This window comes from Podarcis erhardii (assembly GCF_964252035.2).
Source record: "Podarcis erhardii genome assembly, chromosome: 2".
NCBI lineage: Eukaryota > Metazoa > Chordata > Lepidosauria > Squamata > Lacertidae > Podarcis > Podarcis erhardii.
Window position 1 is genome coordinate 1,224,008 of NC_138498.1, and position 24,232 is coordinate 1,248,239.

A 24,232-nucleotide genomic window follows, 5' to 3' on the forward strand; every position below is an offset into this window, starting at 1 on the left:
GACCCTCCACCAGAATGGCAGACCAACCAAGTGAAAGCCAAGATTATGATGAAACAACAAGTGATTGGATGATAGTAAAGAGGAAAAAGAAATCACAGAAGCGACACAACAATGCAAACCAATACAGTCAAGCACCACACACAGAATCGTTCCACCGAACATACAGCACAAGACACCAAACCAACCTCAACCAGATCAACCAAACCAACACATCATAGAATGACAACCCTGAAACAACAACCACAGCTGAACGAAGCAACCGGAAATCACCTCCAACTGAGGGAGTGGTGAACCCCTCCCCCTTTTCCTCTCCCCCATGCCATAAATATAGCTAACACCATCAATTCCCCCCAACCCTACAACTCCACAGAGATCCCCACCCCAACACCAGTCCAGATGACATCAAATCGCATTACCCATAACCCAACAACCCACAACTCACACTTCCAGCACCCCCCTACACCATACTAAAATAACTCCCCCAACCTCAAGAACACAACCCACAAACAGGCCAAACTCTGACACTCCACCAGCACAATGGTGGTGCCAGAGCGCACCAACACCCACATCCCCACCCCAACGCACCAATGATGTTGTAAATGACACTGAAAACATTGCTTATGCCTATACACAACATTGGTGTCACAAAGATGCTTAACACCGTCTCACTGACTACTCCCTATCGCAAACAACAGGAAGGATGGCCTGTCCTTGAACAAGGCCCTCCACGCCAGCTGAGACCTAGGACCAACTGGCTAAATGCCAGATGGTTCCATGATACCCCATTTAAACACCTATATGACTACATATAGGATACTTTCTGCAATCTACACTCCATTCTTTAACCCAAACCTAATTCTAACTCTCTACTCCCCCACCCACTACACTCTAGGTCAGTGCAACTTCATTGGTTCGATAGACAACCCAAGGTGAGAGAGACAGGGCAACCCGGACGGGTTGGCAGGGAATCACCCTATATAGTAGATAAGCAAGATGGCTAGCTTAAAAGCAATTACATTAAATGTGAGGGAGCTGGGAAACCCCATCAAAAGAAAACACATCACCTTGTATATCAACACCATAAAACCACACATCACCTTCCTACAGGTTGTTTTCTGCTGCTCCAGAGAAGCGGACACGGAGCAATGGTTCCAAACTACAAGAAAGAAGATTCCACCTAAACATTAGGAAGAACTTCCTGACAGTAAGAGCTGTTCGACAGTGGAATTTGCTGCCAAGGAGTGTGGTGGAGTCTCCTTCTTTGGAGGTCTTTAAGCAGAGGCTTGACAACCATATGTCAGGAGTGCTCTGATGGTGTTTCCTGCTTGGCAGGGGGTTGGACTCGATGGCCCTTGTGGTCTCTTCCAACTCTATGATTCTATGATTCTAGGAAATACACAACCCACCCAAAGGGAGCAAACTCTTGAGTGACCCCCGCTTCAGTCAACAATGGGTTGCAACTGGCTCATGGAAGGCCCGCGAAGAAGCCATAATACTTAGTAGAGACCTGAACTTCAAAGCCACACCAGTCTTAAAAGACAAAAGAGGCAGATTCATTTTCGCTAAAGGGACACTAGATAGCAAAACTCAACTGACAATTGGCTCCATGTATGCTCCAAACTCAAAACAACTAGACTTCATCCAGAAAACACTCAACAAGTTCCTCTTCTTCTCCGAAGGGAAAGCAATCCTGGGAGGTGACCTCAAATGTGAAAGGCATATTACTGAAAGATACCCACCCCACAACCCCATGGGCAACCTTTCTCTGAAGGAAACCCCTAACAATTAGGGACTCTAATTGGGGTGAACAAAACCCGGGAGACACCAGCCACACATTCCAATCCGGACGCCATGGCACAGTGTCCAGACTGGAGAGCATTCTGCTCACAGAGGGTCTGATCCCCTCCGTGGAATCAACGAACGTAGGTAACATTAAAATCACAGATCACGCCCCAGTAGAAGTTACCCTTAAAATAGGAGAGGGAACACAAACCACCCTATCATGGTCCTTCAGTCCCATCCTAACCACAAATAAACAAATTAGAGAGAGTCTCAAAAAACTTTCCAAAACTACTTCAAGGAAAATGATGTAGACAATATGACAACCCTCCTCCTATGGGACGCAATGAAAGTGGTCACCAGAGGAGCTTGCATAAAAGAGAAAACTCCAGACTATTAGCAAATAGGTGTAGGGAAAAAAGCACTCAAAACAAGAATACACTGCATCACCAAAAAAGACGGCAACATAACATTCTCCCCCAAAGAAATAACTTCAGAATTTGCAGAATTTTACTCCAACCTATACACCTCTCCTAACCCACCTGAGGAGGAAATCAAAAAATTCCTAGCAGGGCTGACCATGCCTACCTTAACCAATGAGGAACAGGAATTCATGGACAGTCCTATCACCCCAGAGGAAATAGATACGGTCCTCAAAAACCTGAAGCCACACAAAGCCCCAGGCCCAGATGGTTTTACAGCAGAATTCTATAGGAAATTCAAAGAACCCCTGATGCCCTACATGACCTGCCTATTCAATAACATCATAAAAGGGGGGCCTATCCCTCAAACCTGGACCTACTCCAAAATAGTCTCCATCCCAAAACCACTGAAAGACCTCAAAGTAGAATCATACAACCCAATCTCATTAATAAACCAAGACTACAAGATATTCACATCAATCTTGGCTAATTGCCTAAAAAAATTCCTACACAAGTTAATAGCCCCAGATCAGACTGGCTTCATCCCTGGCCACAATATAACAGACCCCATCATGAAACTACTGAACCTGATCGAACACAGCAAGACAACCAAACTCCCATTGACAATTATGTCCCTAGACATCCTCAAAGCCTTTGATTGCTTAGAGTGGAAATACTTATTAGCAGTACTAACTAACATGAAATTTGACCCCAACTTCCTACAAATCCTCAAACAAATATACTCCCAAGCCTCAGCAAAATGCAGAACTAACAATATGGATTCTAATACTATAGCTATCCAAAGAGGCACGAAACAAGGATGCCCACTGTCTCCCTTCTTATTTATCCTGGCTCTGGAACCCTTAGCAATCCGAATCCGAGCAGCCACAGACATCAAGGGAGTGGAAATAAGAGGCAGAACATATAAATTAGGGCTCTTTGCAGATGACCTAATGGTCACAACACCAGACCCCATAAGCACAGCAACCTCCCTAATCAGAGAACTCAACACATTTGCAATGGTGTTGGGCCTACAGGTAAATTTTACAAAGTCAGAAGCTATGTGCTTCAACACCCCTCCTCACACCCAAAAAGAACTCACGAAGGTCACCAAAATAAAACTCTGCCACACCAAGTTCAGATACCTAGGGGTACAAATAACCAGAAACCTCAATAAATTGTACCTCCACAACTACAAGCCCCTGTGGCGACAAATTAACAAAGACCTATAGAGATGGAACAACATGAATTTCACTCTCTCAGACAAAATAGCCATGATCAAAATGATCACCCTCCCCAAACTAACCTACCTATTCCAAACTCTCCCAATCTGGATCCCCCCAACCCAACTCCGCAGTTAGCAGAGAAAACTACACTCTTTCATCTTCTCACATAAAAAACTAAGGATAAGCCCCAAATACCTCCACCTCCCCACCTCAGAAGGAGGATGGGGAATCCCCAACATAGAAGCATATTTCATTGCCAACCAAATATGCCATATAATCCCATATATACTTGAAGATGAGACAAAACAATGGGTACACCTAGAGAGGGACACAATTGAAAATACCTGCACCACAGCATACCCACTCCTCCCAAACAAACTAAAGAAAATTCCCACAACACTTAACAGGTACACACAGACCATGCTCAAAGCATGGAAAACAGAAATAGGCAAACTATCCACAACCCCATCACCACTGATCCCCCTGGCGTACCACCCATTATTCTACCATGCAGCACAAAACCTCCAGATAAAAACCTGGCAAACCAAAGGCTTATATCGCCTAATAGACTTTTATAAAAATAACAAACCTTTGTCAACACAAGAAATACAAGACAAACTAGAAGACACCCAAATGCCCTGGTTAACACAACACCAACTACATGCCCTCTTAAACAACCCAACAGTAAAATCAGCAGCAACTAGGCCCCTGACAACCTTCGAAAACCTCCTCCTAACAACAAAGGGAAACGGTAAAGGGATGGTATCTGCAATATACAAAATACTACTCCAAAATCCCACAACCCCCCTAGACGCAATCAAAAAACAATGGGAGAATGACATAGGCTATGAGCAAAACAAAATAAAAAAATTCCTTCCAGTAGCACCTTAAAGACCAACTAAGTTAGTTCTTGGTATGAGCTTTCGTGCATGCACACGAAAGCTCATACCAAGAACTAACTTAGTTGGTCTTTAAGGTGCTACTGGAAGGAATTTTTTTATTTTGTTTTGACTATGGCAGACCAACACGGCTACCTATCTGTAACATAGGCTATGAGATTAACCCCACTCAATGGACCAGAATGTGGTCTAAAACCCCCTTAAATCCATATCAACGAAAAGAAAAGAACTCACTCTGAAACACCTACAAGTGGTACCTAACACCAAGAAAACTAGAATCATAGAATCATAGAATCATAGAGTTGGAAGAGACCACAAGGGCCATCGAGTCCAACCGCCTGCCAAGCAGGAAACACCATCAGAGCACTCCTGACATATGGTTGTCAAGCCTCTGCTTAAAGACCCCCAAAGGAGGAGACTCCACCACACTCCTTGGCAGCAAATTCCTTTTTAAAAAAATAATAATATTTATTAACATTTTAAAGACTGCAAAAGAAAGACAAAGAATTAAACAAAACAAAACAATACAATACAAAAACAAAAACACCACCCAACACCAACCCCCAAACATTAAATTAACAAAACCAAACAAACACAATTTAAAACACATCTAATAAGTTCAGTATCTTAACTTTCATTTACTTGTTTCAATGACCTCCTCGCACCTCCCTTTTTGCATTCCACTTTAATTAACTATTTCAGCAATTCCTTTCCATCTTCCTCTGTTTTCTGTCCTGTAATTTATCTTAACATATTCTAACCTTATTTTTCCCTTTAATATATAATTGTCTTAACATATTTTAACTTTATTTTCCCTTTAATACTCTAACAATCCATTTGTACTTAATTCCTTGTAACATTTCTACCAAAGCCATATAGCTCCTTTCCAACACTTTTCTAACACTCATTAATGTTACAATATTTTTATAAATAGTCTTTAAACTTTTTCCAGTCTTCTTCCACTGACTCTTCTCCCTGGTCCCGGATTCTGCCAGTCCTATCCGCCAATTCCCTATAGTCCATCAACCTGGTGATCTTCTGTCCGATGCTCTTAACTCTTTTCCAAGTCCCTTCTGCGAGTCTTCTTCATATTTATACATGAACTTTACTTTGACTTCCACTGATCTTATTTTCATTTTCCTTCCTTTGAAGCTAAAGAGTAGATCTCGGGGAAACTCCCACCTAAAGATGATTTTATTCCTTCTTGACAGGGCAACCAAATCTCCGTAGTTGAATCTAAGATCCGAAAGGTATTTCAGGACATCTTTCAAAATTTCCACTCTTGACTGTTGTTCTTCTAAGTTCCTCTGGTAGTTCCAACAGTCTCTTATTTTGTTCTTCTCTTTTTTCCCTCCTCTTCCAAGTCCGAGAGCCCTCACAGTTTTAATCTCTTCTTGACCCAAGTCCCGGTCCCAAAAGTCATCAAATTCCTGTGTAAGGAAATCTATTGTGCTGGTCCCGGGGGAAGGTACCGTGGGTGTAAGCAGAGTCCACACGAAGCGGGGCGAGGTCCAAGACGGGGAGCCGGGCGGGGAACAGGTACGCTGGAACAGGAGGCCGAGCTGGGAACTGGAACACCGGATAGTCAGGAACAGGAGGCCAAGCAGGGATCAGGAACACAGGAAGGTCCAAAGCCAACAACGACGTTGCTCCCGCAACCTGGGGCCAGGCTGACTGGGCTTTTATCCTCTTCTAAGGCCGGGGGCGGTCCCGGCCCCCAGGAGCCCCGCCTCCTCTGGCCTTAAGGCGAGCACTCCTCCTGGGGGCAACCAGTTCCCTTCACCTCTCTGCCCTAAGCCTCTGCAGATCAGGAGAGGCCGAAGGGTTACTGGGCCCTGGAGGAAGCTCACCTGTGGCCACTGAGTCGTCAACCCCCTCTGGGGCCAGAAGGGCTTCACCTGGGGCCAGCTCCTGATGCTCTGTCACAGGTGCAGGCTCTTCAGCATCTAGGCCTTGCCCCAGTTCAGCCGGCCCTGGAGGCGGGGACTCCTGTGCAGGCTGGGATTCCTCTGGTTCATCCTCTGAATCGGAATCCCAGGCCATCACACCATCCCCCCTCCCAGGCCCCCCCTCAACCGAGGGTCCGGACCCGGCTTGCCGGGGTACGTCGCATGGAACTCTCGGAGGCAGGCAGGTGCGTGGACGTTGGCCGCTGGTTCCCAGGAACGGTCCTCCGGTCCATACCCCTTCCAGTCAATGAGATACTGCAGCTTTCCCCTGCGGTATCGGGAGTCCAGGATGCGTTCCACCTCATACTCAGGCTCTCCCTGAACCAACACTGGCTGCGGACGGGGACGGTTCGGGTGGAACTCGTCGGGTGGGGCCACCGGACTCAGCAGGGACCTGTGGAAGACCGGGTGAACCTTCAGGGTTGCGGGTAACCGGAGACGGAATGCTACAGGAGAGACTTGGTCCACGATAGGGAACGGGCCGGTGAAGCGGGCGTCCAACTTCCGCGAAGGTCGAGAGGGGTGGAGGTGGCGAGTGGAGAGCCAAACCAGGTCACCGACGCGAAGTTCCGGCCCCACCTGGCGGTGGCGGTCGGCCTGGGCTTTGTACGCTTCCTTGGCCTGGTGCAGTTGCTCCACCAAAAGCTGTTGCTGGGACTGGAGCTCTTGAAGCCACTCCGTCACCGCCGGGACCGCGGATGCCGGCAGCACATCTGGAAACAGCCGTGGATGATAACCGTAACTGGCCTGGAACGGGGTCTGCTGGGTGGACGCATTCACCGCGTTGTTGTAGGCGAACTCCGCCAATGCCAGGTGGTCGACCCAGTCATCCTGCTGGTAGCTGCAGTAACACCGGAGGTACTGCTCCAGCACCGCGTTCGCCCGTTCCGTCTGGCCATCGGTCTGTGGGTGGTAGGCTGACGAGAGGCAGACCTCTGTCCCGAGGGTCTGGTGTAATGCTCGCCAGAACCGGGATGTGAACTGAACGCCCCGGTCGGACACCACGCGCTCTGGTAGGCCATGCAGGCGGAAGACATGCTGAAGGTACAGCTGAGCGGTTTCCTTGGCTGTGGGTACAGATGGGCAGGGGGTGCAGTGCACCATCTTGGTGAAATGGTCGGAGAACACTAGAAGGCAGGTACAGCCACGAGACGGGGGTAAGTCCACTACAAAGTCCAACGAAACCGTGTGCCAAGGGCGCGGTGGAACTGGCAATGGCTGAAGTAGGCCGGGGGGTCGCCCGGTAGGACCCTTGGCGCGCCGGCAGACATCACAACCAGCAACGTAGCGAGCCACGTCGGCCTTCAGGCGGGGCCACCAAAACTCACGACTGACCAGATGGGTGGTCCGATACCGTCCAAAGTGCCCCGCTGCTGGGGCATCATGGGCCATCCGGAGAACCTCCAGCCGCAGTGGCCCTGGCGGGATGTACAGACGGCCGTGGTGCAGCAGAAGGCCCTGATGCAGGACCAGCCCCGGACACTGTGGGCTGGACCCTTCAGCCAGCTCCCGGAGTCGTTCCTGGGCCCAAGCGTCGACCCGCTGCTGTTCCCGCACCCGAGCCTGCAGTGGTTCCGCCTCCTGGGTGGCCAGGAACGCAGCTGGAGGTAGGATCGTGGTGGGTTCTGCTTGCTGTACCGTGTCTGCGTTGTCTTCAGGTTTCCGGGACAGGGCATCTGCCTTCTGGTTCTGAGAGCTAGGGATATAGCGGATCCGGAACTGGAACCGGGAAAAGAACAACGCCCACCGGATCTGTCTTTGGTTCAGCTTGCGGGTGGTCTGGAGGTACTCCAGATTCCGGTGGTCGGTTCTCACCTCCACCGGATGTCGTGCCCCCTCAAGATGGTGGCGCCAGACCTCAAAGGCCACCTTGATGGCCAGTAGTTCCCGCTCCCACACAGTATAGTTACGCTCCGCTGGTAGGAGCTGGCGGGAATAGAAGGCACAGGGCAAGAGTGGCGCTTCAGGTCCATTCTGTTGAGACAAGACGGCACCGAGAGCCGTACTGGAGGCGTCGGTCTCCACCACAAAGGGTCGAGAGGGGTCAGGATGTTGTAAGATCAGCGCCCTCTGGAAACAGGCCTTCAACCCCTGGAACGCCTCCTCTGCCTCCTCGTCCCAGGAAAACGGCGTCTTTGGGCGCAGTAGCCGGGTCAACGGGGTGGTGCGATGAGCATAATCTGCGATGAAGGTCCGGTAGTAGTTGGCGAACCCCAGGAAACGCTGTAGGTCCTTGCGGTTCCGGGGTGCCGCCCATTCTCGAACCGCTGCCACCTTCCCAGGGTCCATCTGCACCCCATCTGGAGAGAGCCGGTGACCAAGGAAGTCCACAGTCCGCTGATGGAACTCGCACTTGCTGAGCTTTGCGTACAAACGGTGCTCACGCAAGCGCTGCAGCACGGTCCGGACATGTCCCTCATGGCGAGCCGGGTCACGGGAGTAAACCAGTATGTCATCCAAGTACACCACCACGTACTTGTCTAACAGATCCTGGAACACGTGGTTAATGTAGCGTTGGAACACAGCAGGCGCGTTGCATAAACCAAAAGGCATAACCAAGTATTCAAACTGCCCGTACCGGGTCCCAAACGCTGTCTTCCACTCATCCCCGGCTCGGATCCGAATCAAGTTGTAGGCCCCCCGGAGGTCCAGCTTGGTGAACACCTGTGCCCCTTGCACCCGCTCCAGCAACTCCGAAATAAGGGGCAAGGGGTACCGGTCTGGGATGGTGATTTTGTTCAGGGCTCGGTAATCATGGCAAGGACGGAGTTCCCCACATTTCTTCTTAACAAAGAGCACTGGTGCCGCAGTAGGCGAGGTGGAAGGCCTAATGAACCCACGCTCCAGGTTCTTGCGCAAGAAGTCCTGCAAAGCCTCGTGCTCTGGCTCTGTTAGAGAGTATAAGCGACTCACCGGTAGGGGCGCTCCGGGCTGGAGGTCTATGCCGCAGTCAAAAGACCGATGCGGCGGCAGCTGGTCTGCCCCCCGTTCCTCGAACACGTCTTGGTAGTCCCGGTACACGGCTGGGAGCGTGGGTGCTGCCTCCTCCGTGGGTGCGGCCGCTAGCATCTGCGACTGAGCATGGGAACATGGATCTGGGAAGTGTACGGTCCGTTTGACCCAGTCAATCTGAACGTTGTGAGCCTCTAGCCAGTCCATTCCGAGCACCAGGGGGAACCGGGGCATGGAGGCAATGTCCAAGGTTCGCACCTCCCGGTGCTGCTGGAGACACAGGACCAAGGGCTGGGTCTCCCGAGTGACGGCACCCGAACGCAGGAGCCGTCCGTCAATTGCCTCCACCTGTACCGGTTCTGGCTTGTTCTGAAGTGGCACCTGATGATGAGCGGCAAAGGCAGCGTCCATATAGGAGCGGGTTGCCCCCGAATCTACCAAAGCGTGGGTAAGAATCCAGGGCCCACCTGGAGGGTAGAGACGCACCGGTACCATGAGATGTCGCAATTCTACTGGTGAGGGCCCTTCTTGCATGGTTTGGGACCCCACGTTGCTAGGGCCTTCGGCTACCGAGGTTGGCGGTTTCCCTGCGACTGGTAGCTTCTCGGGACAGGAACGGGCGTAATGTCCACTCCCACCGCAGTAAAGGCACAGGTTCCCCTCCCGACGCCGCGACTTCTCCGAGGGGGAGAGCCGAGGTCGCGCAGCCCCGAACGGCGTTGGCTCGACTGGCAACTCGGCTGTGGGCGTGGACCTGCTGGGAAGGACTGGCGCCAGGAGTCGGGAGTGCTGGCGGTCCCGGGTCTGGCGACGGTCCTCCAACCGATCATCTATCTGCAGGCTCCGCTGAATGAGGGTATCCAGTGTGGTGGGACGATCCATCATGGCCAACTGGTCTAGTATCTCGTCCGACAGTCCCTCAAGATACTGGTCCCGTAGTGCAGAGTCATTCCAAGACAAGTCTTGTGCCAACAGCCGAAATTCTGTGGCGTAGGCGGCGGCTGTGGACTTGTCCTGTCTCAACCGACGAATCGCCCGATTGGCTTGGCTCTCCTTCAGTGGGTTACCAAACGCAGTCTCTAAGTGGTTACAAAACCCCACATAGTCCGTTAGCAAAGGAGAGTCTTGCCGGAGCAGTGGCAAAGCCCACTTGGCCGCCTGGTCCTTTAACAAACTGATTAAAAAATGCACCTTGGTGCGGTCGTCAGGGAAGTTCCGGGCTCGCCCCTGAATGTACAACTTGGCCTGGGCGAGGAACATGGGAAAACTGGCCTGGGTCCCATCAAATTTCTCTGGCAAGGCCACTGGGTACTTGCCTGGAGCTAGGGCGTCGGCCCCAGGATCTGGAAAGGCTTCCAACCGCTGCTGAAGCGCCGCAACCACATCGCTTAGCTGCTGAACGGTGTGGGTCAAGGCCTGGTTTTCCTGGGCCAATGCCACCAGCGCAGCCGCCTGGTCAGCCATGGCCTCTGGCTTTTCCCGAACGCACCCCAACGAAGGGGGAGTGCGGGTGTGGCGGGAGCAAACTGTGCTGGTCCCGGGGGAAGGTACCGTGGGTGTAAGCAGAGTCCACACGAAGCGGGGCGAGGTCCAAGACGGGGAGCCGGGCGGGGAACAGGTACGCTGGAACAGGAGGCCGAGCTGGGAACTGGAACACCGGATAGTCAGGAACAGGAGGCCAAGCAGGGATCAGGAACACAGGAAGGTCCAAAGCCAACAACGACGTTGCTCCCGCAACCTGGGGCCAGGCTGACTGGGCTTTTATCCTCTTCTAAGGCCGGGGGCGGTCCCGGCCCCCAGGAGCCCCGCCTCCTCTGGCCTTAAGGCGAGCACTCCTCCTGGGGGCAACCAGTTCCCTTCGCCTCTCTGCCCTAAGCCTCTGCAGATCAGGAGAGGCCGAAGGGTTACTGGGCCCTGGAGGAAGCTCACCTGTGGCCACTGAGTCGTCAAGCCCCTCTGGGGCCAGAAGGGCTTCACCTGGGGCCAGCTCCTGATGCTCTGTCACAGGTGCAGGCTCTTCAGCATCTAGGCCTTGCCCCAGTTCAGCCGGCCCTGGAGGCGGGGACTCCTGTGCAGGCTGGGATTCCTCTGGTTCATCCTCTGAATCGGAATCCCAGGCCATCACATCTATCAAACTTTCCTTCTCCAGTTCAGGTAGGGCTCTGATCCTCGAAATCTGATTTTCTTTAAATTCAATCATAGCAGGCATCAACTTATGGTCATCAAACTGCATCTGTAAGGCTGGGACTCTCTCTCTCTCTCCAATTGTGTTACTTTAGGTTCAACAGCAATAACTTTCTCCCTAGCCTTCTCCGCAGTTTGCCATGTCAAAGTAGATTCCTGTGTCAGTTTCTGATTAGTTTCTATATTGGTGTTCACTTTTTGTCCCAAATTGTCAATTTTGGTAGTTACCACATCCACCTTTTTGTGAAGCTGTTCCAGTGAGTCACTTATCTTACATAATACAACCACTAAGGCCTCTTCTGTCAACATTCTTAACCGATTCAAGGTCCCCAGAATCTCACAGGTTTTTATCTTGCAGCTGGAAATTCCCCCAGCTCAACTCTTGTGACAGTTTCAAAAGCTTTCTCTAGAGGGAAACAGTTCCTCTAGAGGGAAACAGTTTCTATTTGTATTAGTCCTTTTAAACTCAATTCAAACAATAAAGTTAGTTTCAATTTTCTGTTACTTTTACTCCTTTTTAAACGCAGACGGAGACCATGGAAACAGTGTATTCCTCTTATTTAACTAACTGTCAGTGAACGTTCTAATCATGGTCAGTCCTGTGGCAGCCCATTTCCAGGATCGGAGCGGTGGTATATTAACTCTGTTCACTCTCTCCTGCAGGTATACTCAGTCGAAAACTTTCCCCCCTCCTCTCCTGCCACCAAGGGGGGTTTAGTATTTTATTACTGATGGAATTTTGAAACATGCCCGGAAATACTTTATGGATCCTAGTTTTAATTATGGAAATCTGGCTGACCTGTCAAGAAGGAATAAAAGTATTGTTGGATTGGAGTTTCCCCAAGATCTGCTCTTCAGCATCAAAGAATATGAAGAAGACTGGCAGAAGGGACGTGGAAAAGAGTTTAGAGCCTCAGACATAAGATTTCCAGGTTGATGGACTGTATGGAGTTGACGGAGGTGGCTGGTAGGGTCCGAGACAGGGGAGAGGAGATGGTGGACGAAGATTGGAAATTTAAAGTCTATATATAGAAATATTGTAAAATTAATGAGTGATAGAAAAATGTTGAAAGGAAATTTTATGGCTTTAGCTGAAATGCTATAAGGAGTTAAGCTTAAATAAGTATACTAATTTTAATGGAAATAAGATTAAAAATATGTTAAGACATTTATATGATAGAAAATAGAGAAAGATGGAAATTAATTGCTGAAACAATTAATGGAAGTGGAATACAAAGAGAGAGGTGAGAGGAGGTCAATAATACAAGGGAATGAAAGATAGAATATGGAAAAGGTATGATGTATGTTTTTAAATTGTTTTTGTTTTGTTTGGTTTAGTTTATTGTGTTAGTTTAAGGTTGTGTTTTGTATTGTTTATGTATTGTATTGTTTTTTCTCTTTTTTGTTCTTTTTTGTTCTTTTGTCTTCTTTCTTCCTTTTCTTTTTTGTAAGCTTTAAAAGTAATAAATATTATTATTATTTTTTTAAAAAAGAAACAGCGTATTCCTCTTATTTAACTAACTGTCAGTGAGCGTTCTAATCACGGTCAGTCCTGTTGGCAGCCCGTTTCCAGGATCGGAGCGGTGGTATATTAACTCTGTTCGGTCTCTCCTGCAGGTATACTCAGTTCAAAACTTTCCCCCCTCTTCTCCTGCCACCAAGGGGGGTTTAGTATTTTTTACTGATGGAAATTTAGTCCTTTACAATAGGCTTTCTGAGACTTCAGCTTGCATCCTCATTGCTTCAATCTATTTACAAAAGGGGAAGGTGGACTTCCTGTTTTAGACCTCCCCGTTTCGGCACCAAATTAAGACGTTTAAAAATCCAATTCTCCGCTCTACTCATGGGTAGTTACTTTAAGATCAAATTGTCCACAGGAAAAAGTCAGCGCTCTCCGGCAACAGCTATGCGGCTTTGCTCCGTGGAAGAAGCAGTCAATTTGAAGCACCGCGCCGCTCACCCCACGTCGCTCCGGATCCCTGAAACCGGGTTTCCCCATGAGTAGGGGAGGTGCAAAAGGTGCCAGCCGAATCCCACGTTCACAGGCTTCACCCGCCTGTGATTTCTAGTGGGTCTCCGCCTTCGCCGTGGCAGCCAGACCCGGATTCCTACGAAGCAAATTCCTCCCGATCAGAGGAATTCCGCCATTACCGGAGGTGCTAACCCAGAAGTCGGCAGCAAATTCCACTGTCGAACAGCTCTTACTGTCAGGAAGTTCTTCCTAATGTTTAGGTGGAATCTTCTTTCTTGTAGTTTGGAGCCATTGCTCCGTGTCCGCTTCTCTGGAGCAGCAGAAAACAACCTTTCTCCCTCCTCTATGTGACATCCTTTTATATATTTGAACATGGCTATCATATCACCCCTTAACCTCCTCTTCTCCAGGCGAAACATGCCCAGCTCCCTTAGCCGTTCTTCATAAGGCATCGTTTCCAGGCCTTTGACCATTTTGGTTGCCCTCCTCTGGACACGTTCCAGTTTGTCAGTGTCCTTCTTGAACTGTGGTGCCCAGAACTGGACACAGTACTCCAGGTGAGGTCTAACCAGAGCAGAATACAGTGGCACTATTACTTCCCTTGATCTAGATGCAATACTCCTATTGATGCAGCCCAGAATTGCATTGGCTTTTTTAGCTGCCGCGTTTAGCTGTTGGCTCATGTCAAGTTTGTGGTCAACCAAGACTCCTAGATCCTTTTCACATGTACTGCTCTCAAGCCAGGTGTCACCCATCTTGTATTTGTGCCTCTCATTTTTTTTGCCCAAGTGCAATACTTTACATTTCTCCCTATTAAAATTCATCTTGTTTGTTTTGGCCCAGTTCTCTAATCTGTCAAGGTCGTTTTGAAGTGTGATCCTGTCCTCTGGGGTGTTAGCCACCCCTCCCAGTTTGGTGTCATCTGCAAATTTGATCAGGATGCCCTTGAGTCCATCATCCAAGTCGTTGATCAAGATGTTGAATAAGACCGGGCCCAAGACAGAACCCTGTGGCACCCCACTAGTCACTCTTCTCCAGGATGAAGAGGAACCATTGATGAGACCCTTTGGGTTCGGTCAGTCAGCCACTTACAAATCCACTGAGTGGTAGCATAGTCAAGACCGCATTTTACCAGCTTCTTTACAAGAATATCATGGGGCACCTTGTCAAATGCCTTGCTGAAATCAAGGTAGGCTACATTCACTGCGTTCCCTTCATCTACCAGGCTTGTAATTCTGTCAAAAAACGAGATCAGGTTAGTCTGACATGACTTATTTTTCAGAAATCCATGCTGACTATTGGTGATCACAGTATTCCTTTCTAGGTGCTCACAGACTGTTTGCTTAATGATCTGCTCCAGAATCTTCCCTGATATTGATGTCAGACTGACTGGGCGGTAATTATTTGGGTTCTCTCTTTTCCCCTTTTTGAAAATAGGGACAACATTTGCCCTCCTCCAGTCTGCCGGGACTTCGCCTGTTCTCCAGGAATTCTCAAAGATGACTTCCAGTGGTTCTGAGAACTAGCGCTAATACGCCCAGGAACCTCACCAAAATGCTGGAGAGGGTGCACCTCCACAGGCACATACCTCCACATGTGGCGGGAGTGCCCCAAAATCCAACTATTCGGGACAACAGCCATACGAGAAATATGTATAATAACTAAGCAAGTATTAGCCACCACCCCAGAATTGGCCCTAAACATCTTCCAAGACAACAATGCCCATTTACACCATAAATAACTCATAACCCACCTACTTTCAGCAGCCAGAAACACAATAACCAGACACTGGAAAGACCTGTCAGGAGTAAGCATGGACCAATGGTACCAAATAGTATGGGAAACAGCCTTACTAGAAAAATTAACCAATAAACTGAACCTGACACAGGGACAAACAGAAGAAGACGCCTTTACCCCGGTATGGCTCCCCTTTATCACATACACAGCCCAACAAGACAATGACAAGAATCCACCAACAGCATACAAATCAATACAGTGGTGCCTCACAAGACGAAATTAATCCGTTCCGCGAGTCTCTTCGTCTTGCGGTTTTTTCGTCTTGTGAAGCACGGCTATTAGCGGCTTAGCGGCTATTAGCGGCTTAGCGCCTTAGCGGCTATTAACGGCTTAGCGGCTTTAAGAAAAAGGAAACAAACTCACAAGAACTCGCAAGACGTTTCGTCTTGCAAAGCAAGCCCATAGGGAAATTCGTCTTGCGAAGCACCTCAAAAAACGGAAAACTCTTTCGTCTAGCGAGTTTTTCGTCTTGCGAGGCATTCGTCTTGCGGGGCACCACTGTATGGCTAACCTGACCCAAAACACCCGCCCACCCCACTCACACATGAAAACAAAGATCACCACAGCCAATCACAAGCAAACAACCACACCATAGGCCAACCCCAACCTCTCTCACCACCAAAGAAACACAAATGAACAGCAGAGAACCGGCACGAGTAATGCTGACACCAAACCTACATACATTAAGCAAAATAGAAACATCCTCACCCGACCCCACCCCCACCCATCTCCCCCCTCCCCCTCCCCCCCACTAATGTCTCAACAAATGAAACTGATTTGTAAAAATGTTACATGGAAAAAATACGAGAGACATTACACATATTTCTGTAAAACATGAAAATCTTTTTTAAAAAATTCTAGAGAAATTAACCAATAAACTGAAACTGACACAGGGACAAACAGAAGAAGATATCTTTGCCCTGGTATGGCTCCCCTTTATCACATACACAGCCCAACAAGACAACGACAAGAATCCACCAACAGCATACAAATCAATATGGCTAACCTGATTCAAAACACCCACCCAACCCACTCACACATGAAAACAAAGTTCATCACAGCCAAACAAGCAATCACACCCTAGGCCAACCCCAACTTCTCTCACCACCAAAGGAACACAAGCAAATAGCAAAGAGAACCTGCACAAACGATGCTGCCACAAAACCCCACACATACCAGTACATTAAGTAGAATAGAAGCATTGCCACCTGACCCCACCCCCACTCGCCTTTCCCCTCCACCTCTTCCCCTCTTTCTTCCTAATGCAACACTAATGTCTCAACAAATGAAACTGACCTGTAGAAAATGCAACTTGAAAAAAAGAGACATTGCACATACTTTTGTAAACCAAGAAATCTTTAATGAAAAAATACTTTTTTAAAAAAAATCAGCTCCATTTCTGTTCTGCAATCATTTGTCTTTTGCTTAAACCTATTTCTCTGGCTCTCTGCTATGGCTGAGATTTACATAATTAATTAAATAATTAATTTCAAGGGAAGGGAAACACTGAAAATAATGTGAAAAAGAAAGTAATTATTTATGTAGTTTGTGAGGACTTCCGGGTTAGCGCCATCGGCAATGGTGGAATTCCTCTGACTGAGAGGAATTTGCTTCATGAAAATTTGGGTCTGGCCGCCACGGCGAAGGCGGAGACCCACTATAAATCACAGGCGGGTGAAGCCTGTGAACGTGGGATTCGGCTGGCACCTTCTGCGCCCCCCTACTCGTGGGGAAACCCAGTTTCGGGGATCCGGAGCGTCGTAGGGTGAGTGGCGCGGTGCTTCGAACTGACTGCTTCCTTCATGGAGCGAAGCCGCACAGCTGTTGCCGGAGAGCGCTGACTTTTTCCTGTGGACAATTTGACTTTAAAGCAATTACCCATGAGTAGAGTGGAGAATTGGACTTTTTAAAACGTCTTAATTTGGCATCGAACGGGGGAGGTTCAAAACAGGAAGTCCGCCTTCCCCTTTTGTAAATAGACTGAAGCAAAGAGGCTGTAAGTCTTGGAAAGCCTATCTTAAAAGACTAAATTTCCATCAGTAAAAAACATCTAACCCCCCCCTTGGAAACAGGAGAAGAGGGGGGAAGTGTGGATCGTACATGCCTGCAGGAGAGAGTGAAGGAAGTTAGAATACTACCGCTCTGAACCTGGTCTGGGGCTGCCATTAAGATTGACGTGCTTTGAAATATTTACGCACTGCAAATAGAACGTTTTTTGACAGCTTGCCAAATAAGAGAGATACTTTGTTTAGATTGTCTCCGTCTGACTTAAAAAAAAAGTAACTGAAACTGTAACTAATTAACTTTACTGCTTGAACTGCATTTTAAAAGGGGACATTACGGACTGTTACAAATTGCAACTGTTTCCCTCTAGAGGAAGTTTTTGAAACTGTCACAGGAGCTGGATTAGGTAATTCCCAGCTGTAAAGATAAAAACTGTGTGACTGACCTTGAATTCTTTAAGTGTTATGGCAGATGGAAAGGGAAAGATAGACCAGTCAATCCCAGAAAAAACAACAAGGTCTGGGAAGTCTTGGCAGCAACCTAGGAGAGCCTCAACATCAGGTCCCCCTGCTCCCTCAGCGGCTGCATCAGTACATTCTAAACCAAGAGGAATGTCAACAAAAGAGGCATTAGCGGCTGCATTGGGCAAGATTAATGAGGCTTTGGAACAGCTTAATAAGAAAGCAGATGCGACAAATGCGAAAGTGGATGCTGCAACTATTAAAATTGACTTAAATACAGAAAGTATAAATAACTTGGGACAAAAGGTGAATACTAATACAGAAACTATCCAGAAATTGATACAGGAATCTACTTTGATTTGACAGACCGCAGAGGAAGCTAGGGGAAAAGTTGCTGTCGTGGAAGATAAAGTAACACAACTGGAGGCAGAGAGAGTTCCAAATCTACAGAGGCAACTTGATGACCATAAGCTGACGCTTTCTATGATTGAGCTTAAAGAAAAACAGACAAATTTGAGGATTAGAGCTGTACCTGAAGTGGAGAAGGACAGTTTGATAGAATTTCTCATGCAGGAATTTGCTGATTTTTGGGATTTGGACTTGGAGCAAGAGGAATTCAGAATTGTGAGTGCCTTCAGACTCGGAAGGGGGGGGGAAGAAAAGAGTAGAATAAGAGACTGTTTGATTACCCTCCGAACTAAAGAAGAGAGGGATAGAATTTTGGGCTGGCACTATCTGAAGACTTTGGAAATACAACAGTCAAGAGTGAAAATTTTTAAAGACGTTCCAAAATATCTTTTGGATCTTAGGTTTAATTACAGAGATTTGGTCGACCTGTTGAGAAGGAATAAAATCATCTTCAGGTGGGAATTCCCCCAAGGTCTATCTTTCAGTTTCAAAGAAAGGAAAATAAAAATAAGATCAGTAGAAGACAAAGTAAAGTTTTTGGATAAATACGAAGAAGATTTCCAGAAGGGACTTGGGAAAGAGCCAGAAGTACTGGATAGAAGACCATCAGACAGAGGACTAGAGCAAAGAGCACTGGACAGAAGATCATCAAATAAGGGAATATTGGATATATCATCATATTCCTTTGGATTGGATCCCCCAGTGAATGTGACACCAACAACACCAACAGAAGAAGAGCAAGCATTGGGTGCAGTTGGAGGAAAAGCAGAGTAATTACACCATGGCGTTGCAAGTACTGAGTTGGAATGTTAATGGACTGAACTCCCCGGAAAAAAGGCGTAGAGTCTTTCATTTATTGAAAAAAGAACATTTGGACTTGATCTATCTACAAGAAACACATGTGATAAGGATACACAGGAAAATATTGAGCAATAAAAGATTGGGCCATGAATTTATTTCATCGGATAAAGTTAAAAAAAGAGTAGTACTTTATGCAAAGGAGAGCCTATCACCAAAATTTATGTTTAAAGATGAACAAGGAAGATTTGTTGCAATTGAAATTCAACAACAGCAGCAAGAATACTCATCGCGAAGTATTGGAAGACACAATATCTACCCACCCGGGAAGAATGGCAGATGAAGTTGATGGACTATATGAAATTGGCGGAAATGACTGGCAGAATCCGAGACCAGGGAGAAGAGTCGGTGGAAGAAGATTGGAAAAAAATTAAAGATTATTTACAGAAATATTGTAAAATTAATGAGATATAGAAAAATGGTGGAATGAAGTTATATGGCTTTGGCAGAAATGTTATAAGGAACTAGGTACAGACAGTTTGTTAATGTATTCCACTTCCGGGTTAGCGCCAACGCGTAATGGCGGATTCCCTCTGAGCTCCGGAGGGACCAGCTTCACGAGTTCGGGTCTAGCCGCTGCGGCAAAGCGGGGACCCTTAAAAATCACAGGCGGGTGAAGCCTGTGAGCATGGGACTCAGCGGGCACCATTTACGCCCCCCCGAACTGCGAAAAAGCCTTTTTAAAGGCTTCGGAACGGGACGGAGTGAGCGGCGCGGTGCTGAGAGTCGTCTGCTATTCTCGTGGAGTGAAGCCGCACAGCCATTAGCGGAGAGCGCTGACTTTTTCCTGACAATCGGATTACAAAAGAACTACCCGTGAGTAGGTTTAATTTGAACTATTTTGAGAAAATTAAATAAATTTGGCACCGAAAGGGGAAGGTATAAACAGGAAGTCTGCCTCCCCTTGTTATAGACTGAGCAAATCAAAGAGATTAAAAAGCGGAAACCTTTAAAGACGTTTTGTGAAGATTTAAATCCAACATCAAAAAAAGAGCGGCTTCCCCTCTAAATTGCAGGAGAGGAGGGGAAAGATTCAAACATTTTTTCCCTGCATGAAAAAGGGGAAAGGAACTTTTATCCGCTGCTTCCATACCTGGGAACGGACTGCTTGTAGACAAGAAAGCAGCTTAGTGGGAAGCCTGTCTTAAACTAGAGCTGAAAGTTAAGGACTTTTGAATTAGCCCTGCAAAAAGACATACAGTGTTTTGGGACTTCTCCTGTTTTTAGAGTAACATTTTAAGGTAACAATTTTTAAAGTATCTGCTTGGGGACATTGAAACTGTATCTAAAGAGTTGTGAATGGAATTGGTCCCCCTAGAGGAATACCGACATTGTTGCAACAATATCCAAGCAATTGGAAATTTCCTTTCCAAAACAAATCTCTCAGGCGTGGGACTGACCTTGGGTTCTCATGAGAGTGGCATGGCAGATGATAAAGGAAAAATAGAGCCGGCACAGGAAAAAACTACTGGCACTAGATCTGGCAGACAATTTCGGGATATTACAGCTCAGAGGAGGGCCTCAACATCGGGAACTGCAGGTACACAAGGAGCTGCTACCTTGCAAACTAAATTAAAAGTTATGTCATCTGAAGATGTATTGAAACAGGCACTTGGCAAAATTAATGAGTCTCTGGAAAATCTAGCAAGACAAGTAGCAGAGACAAATAAACAAGTGGCCGAGACAAATAAACAGGTTGCTGAGGCTTCAGCAAAAATAGACTTGAATACTATAAGCATTAATGACTTGGGTAAGAAGGTGAACTCTAATACACAGTCTATCGAAAAATTACTAGAGGAATCGGCCACGACCCGAAAAGTAGCTGACGAAGCCAAGGGAATTGCAATTGCCACCCAAGAGAAGATGCTACCAGCATACAAGAAACTTGAGGACCACGACCTGACACTGTCCATGATCGAATTACATGGTAAGGAGAGGAATTTGAGAATTAGAGCAATACCAGAAATTGAGAAGGACAATCTGGCAGATTTCTTACAAAAGAATTTATAGACTTTTGGCAACAGGACTTGGGGAAGGAAGAATTTAAGAAATAGAATGGAAAATTAAACAAATGAGACAAAAGACATTTGAATCGGCGAACAAATGCGGGAAACTTTTGGCTTGGCAAATGAGAAAAAGACAAAAATTAAATACTATTACAAATTTAGAAGTGGAAGGAAAAAACATACATAACCCAACTGAGATCAGAAACTGCTTCCAGAAGTACTTTAAACAATTATACTCACAAGGGCCACAGAAAGAAATGGACATAGAATTGGGAAAAAACAAAGAAAGAATAAGGCAAGAGATTGTTTGATCACCTTTCGAACTGTTCATATTTATTTCAAAATAGTCTCTCAAAGTTTTTTGGGCCTTTTTGTAAACCTCTTCATCTCTAAATAAGGTGTCATTCATCCTCCATCTGAAGGAACCAGTTGCTATTTGTTTCATCTCCATCCTTACAGCATTATGGTCGGAGCAAGTTTTGGGGCAGATTTCCACTTTTTTTATCTTTGGTGCCATTCCTCTAGTTATCCATATTTGGTCAATTCTAGTCCAAGTCATCTTGGCTTCAGAAAAGAAAGTTCCCTCTCTTCCCAAGGGATTCCTTACTCTCCAGATATCCACCAAATCCATATTGTCAGTAATTTCAAAAAAAGTTTTAGGTAGTCTACCATCTTTGGTAACTACCTGTCTTTGTGCCTTGTCCATGTTTGTAGATACGACTCCATTCATATCCCCCATCAAAATTAAATTATAATCCAAATGATCCAATAAAGTCTCATGCAACTTCTTAAAAAATTCAGATTTCCCCTCATTCGGTGCATAAATTCCAACTACCAGAAATTTCTCTCCTTGATGTTGAATTTCAACTGCCAAGTATCTTCCTTGTTCATCTTTGAAAATTAATTTCAGTAGAAATCTCTCCTTTACATATATCACCACTCCTCTTTTTTTAACTTTGTCAGATGAAATAAACTCTTGTCCCAATCTTTTGTTGATAAGTATTTTCCTATGTGACCTCATTACATGTGTTTCTTGTAGACAGATCAAATCCAATTGTTCTTTTTTTAATATATGAAAAACACCTTTTCTCTTTCAAGGGGAGTTAAGTCCATTACAATTCCAGCTTAGAAGTTGCAGCGCCATGGTGGGGTTACTTCTCTTTACCTCCAACTGCTCCCAGCAGCTGTTCTTGTTCTGTCGGTGGTGTCTCTTTCCCTGGTTCAGGTAGTCCAAATGATAGGTTTGCTATGTTTAATATTCCTCTATCCAATGGTTTCGGGACTTCTCCAGATTCCGCTTCTTTCTGTAGGTCTTCTCCGTGGTCTTCCAAAAACTTGTATTTGTCATTCACTGTTCTTATTCTTATCTTTCTTTCTTTATATTTAAAAGATAGGCCTTGGGGAAATTCCCACCTGAAGAGTATTCTATTTCTCCTCAGTAGGACAACTAGATCTCTGTACAGATAGGTAGCCGTGTTGGTCTGCCATAGTCAAAACAAAACAAATTCCTTCCAGTAGCACCTTAAAGACCAACTAAGTCAGTTCTTGGTATGAGCTTTCGTGTGCATGCACACTTCTTCAAAGATCTCTGTAGTTGGTCCTTATGTCCAAAATGTGTTTTGGAATATCCTTAAAGATCTCCACAAATGAATCTTCAATTTCCAAAGTTCTTTGGTAGTGCAAATTCAAAATTTTGTCCCTTTCTTCTTTTGTTCGAAAGGTGATCAAACAATCTCTTGCCTTATTCTTTCTTTGTTTTTTCCCAATTCTAAATGCACTCACTATCTTAAATTCTTCCTTCCCCAAGTCCTGTTGCCAAAAGTCTATAAATTCTTTTGTAAGAAATCTGCCAGATTGTCCTTCTCAATTTCTGGTATTGCTCTAATTCTCAAATTCCTCTCCTTACCATGTAATTCGATCATGGACAGTGTCAGGTCGTGGTCCTCAAGTTTCTTGTATGCTGGTAGTATCTTCTCTTGGGTGGCAATTGCAATTTCCTTGGCTTCGTCAGCTACTTTTCGGGTCGTGGCCGATTCCTCTAGTAATTTTTCGATAGACTGTGTATTAGAGTTCACCTTCTTACCCAAGTCATTAATGCTTATAGTATTCAAGTCTATTTTTGCTGAAGCCTCAGCAACCTGTTTATTTGTCTCGGCCACTTGTTTATTTGTCTCTGCTACTTGTCTTGCTAGATTTTCCAGAGACTCATTAATTTTGCCAAGTGCCTGTTTCAATACATCTTCAGATGACATAACTTTTAATTTAGTTTGCAAGGTAGCAACTCCTTGTGTACCTGCAGTTCCCGATGTTGAGGCCCTCCTCTGAGCTGTAATATCCCGAAATTGTCTGCCAGATCTAGTGCCAGTAGTTTTTTCCTGTGCCGGCTCTATTTTTCCTTTATCATCTGCCATGCCACTCTCATGAGAACCCAAGGTCAGTCCCACGCCTGAGAGATTTGTTTTGGAAAGGAAATTTCCAATTGCTTGGATATTGTTGCAACAATGTCAGTATTCCTCTAGGGGGACCAATTCCGTTCACAACTCTTTAGATACAGTTTCAATGTCCCCAAGCAGATACTTTAAAAATTGTTACCTTAAAATGTTACTCTCTCAAGAAAGTAAATTGATGTTGAATTATAAAATATCAGAACAGGAAGTAGAAGGTGCCATTCAAAATATGCAGCTGGGCAAGTCTCCAGGGTTGACTTCCAGGTATTACAAATTTTTGAAGGAGTGTTTACTACAACCTTTGAAGGAAGTCTGTAATGAAATTTTGGAAGGGAAAAGGGCGCCAGAGTCGTGGAAAGAGGCATATATCACACTTATACCGAAAACAGACTGAAAAGACTCAACTTAAGAACTACTGCCCCATATCGTTATTAAATGTGGATTATAAAATCTTTGCTGACATTTTGGCTAAAAGACTGAAAAAAGTATTCATGGAAGAGATTCATAAAGACGAAGCGGGCTTTCTCCCGGGGAAGACATTTGTCTGACAATCTGAGGAATTTAATTGATATTTTGGAAAAACTAGAAGTGAATATAAACACTAAAGCAGTTTTGATATTTGTGGACGCGGAGAAAGCGTTTGACAACATTTCTTGGAGTTTTATGAAGAAAAATTTACAGGGAATGGGGGTAGGCCAAGGCTTTGAAAATGGTATAGGTGCAATATATTCTGAACAGAAAGCAAAATTAATTGTAAATAATGTGGTTACGGAAGAATTTAAGATAGAAAAAGGGACATGACAGGGGTGCCCAATTTCCCCGTTGCTTTTTATCGGTTCTGGAGGTCTTGCTGAACATGATTAGAAGA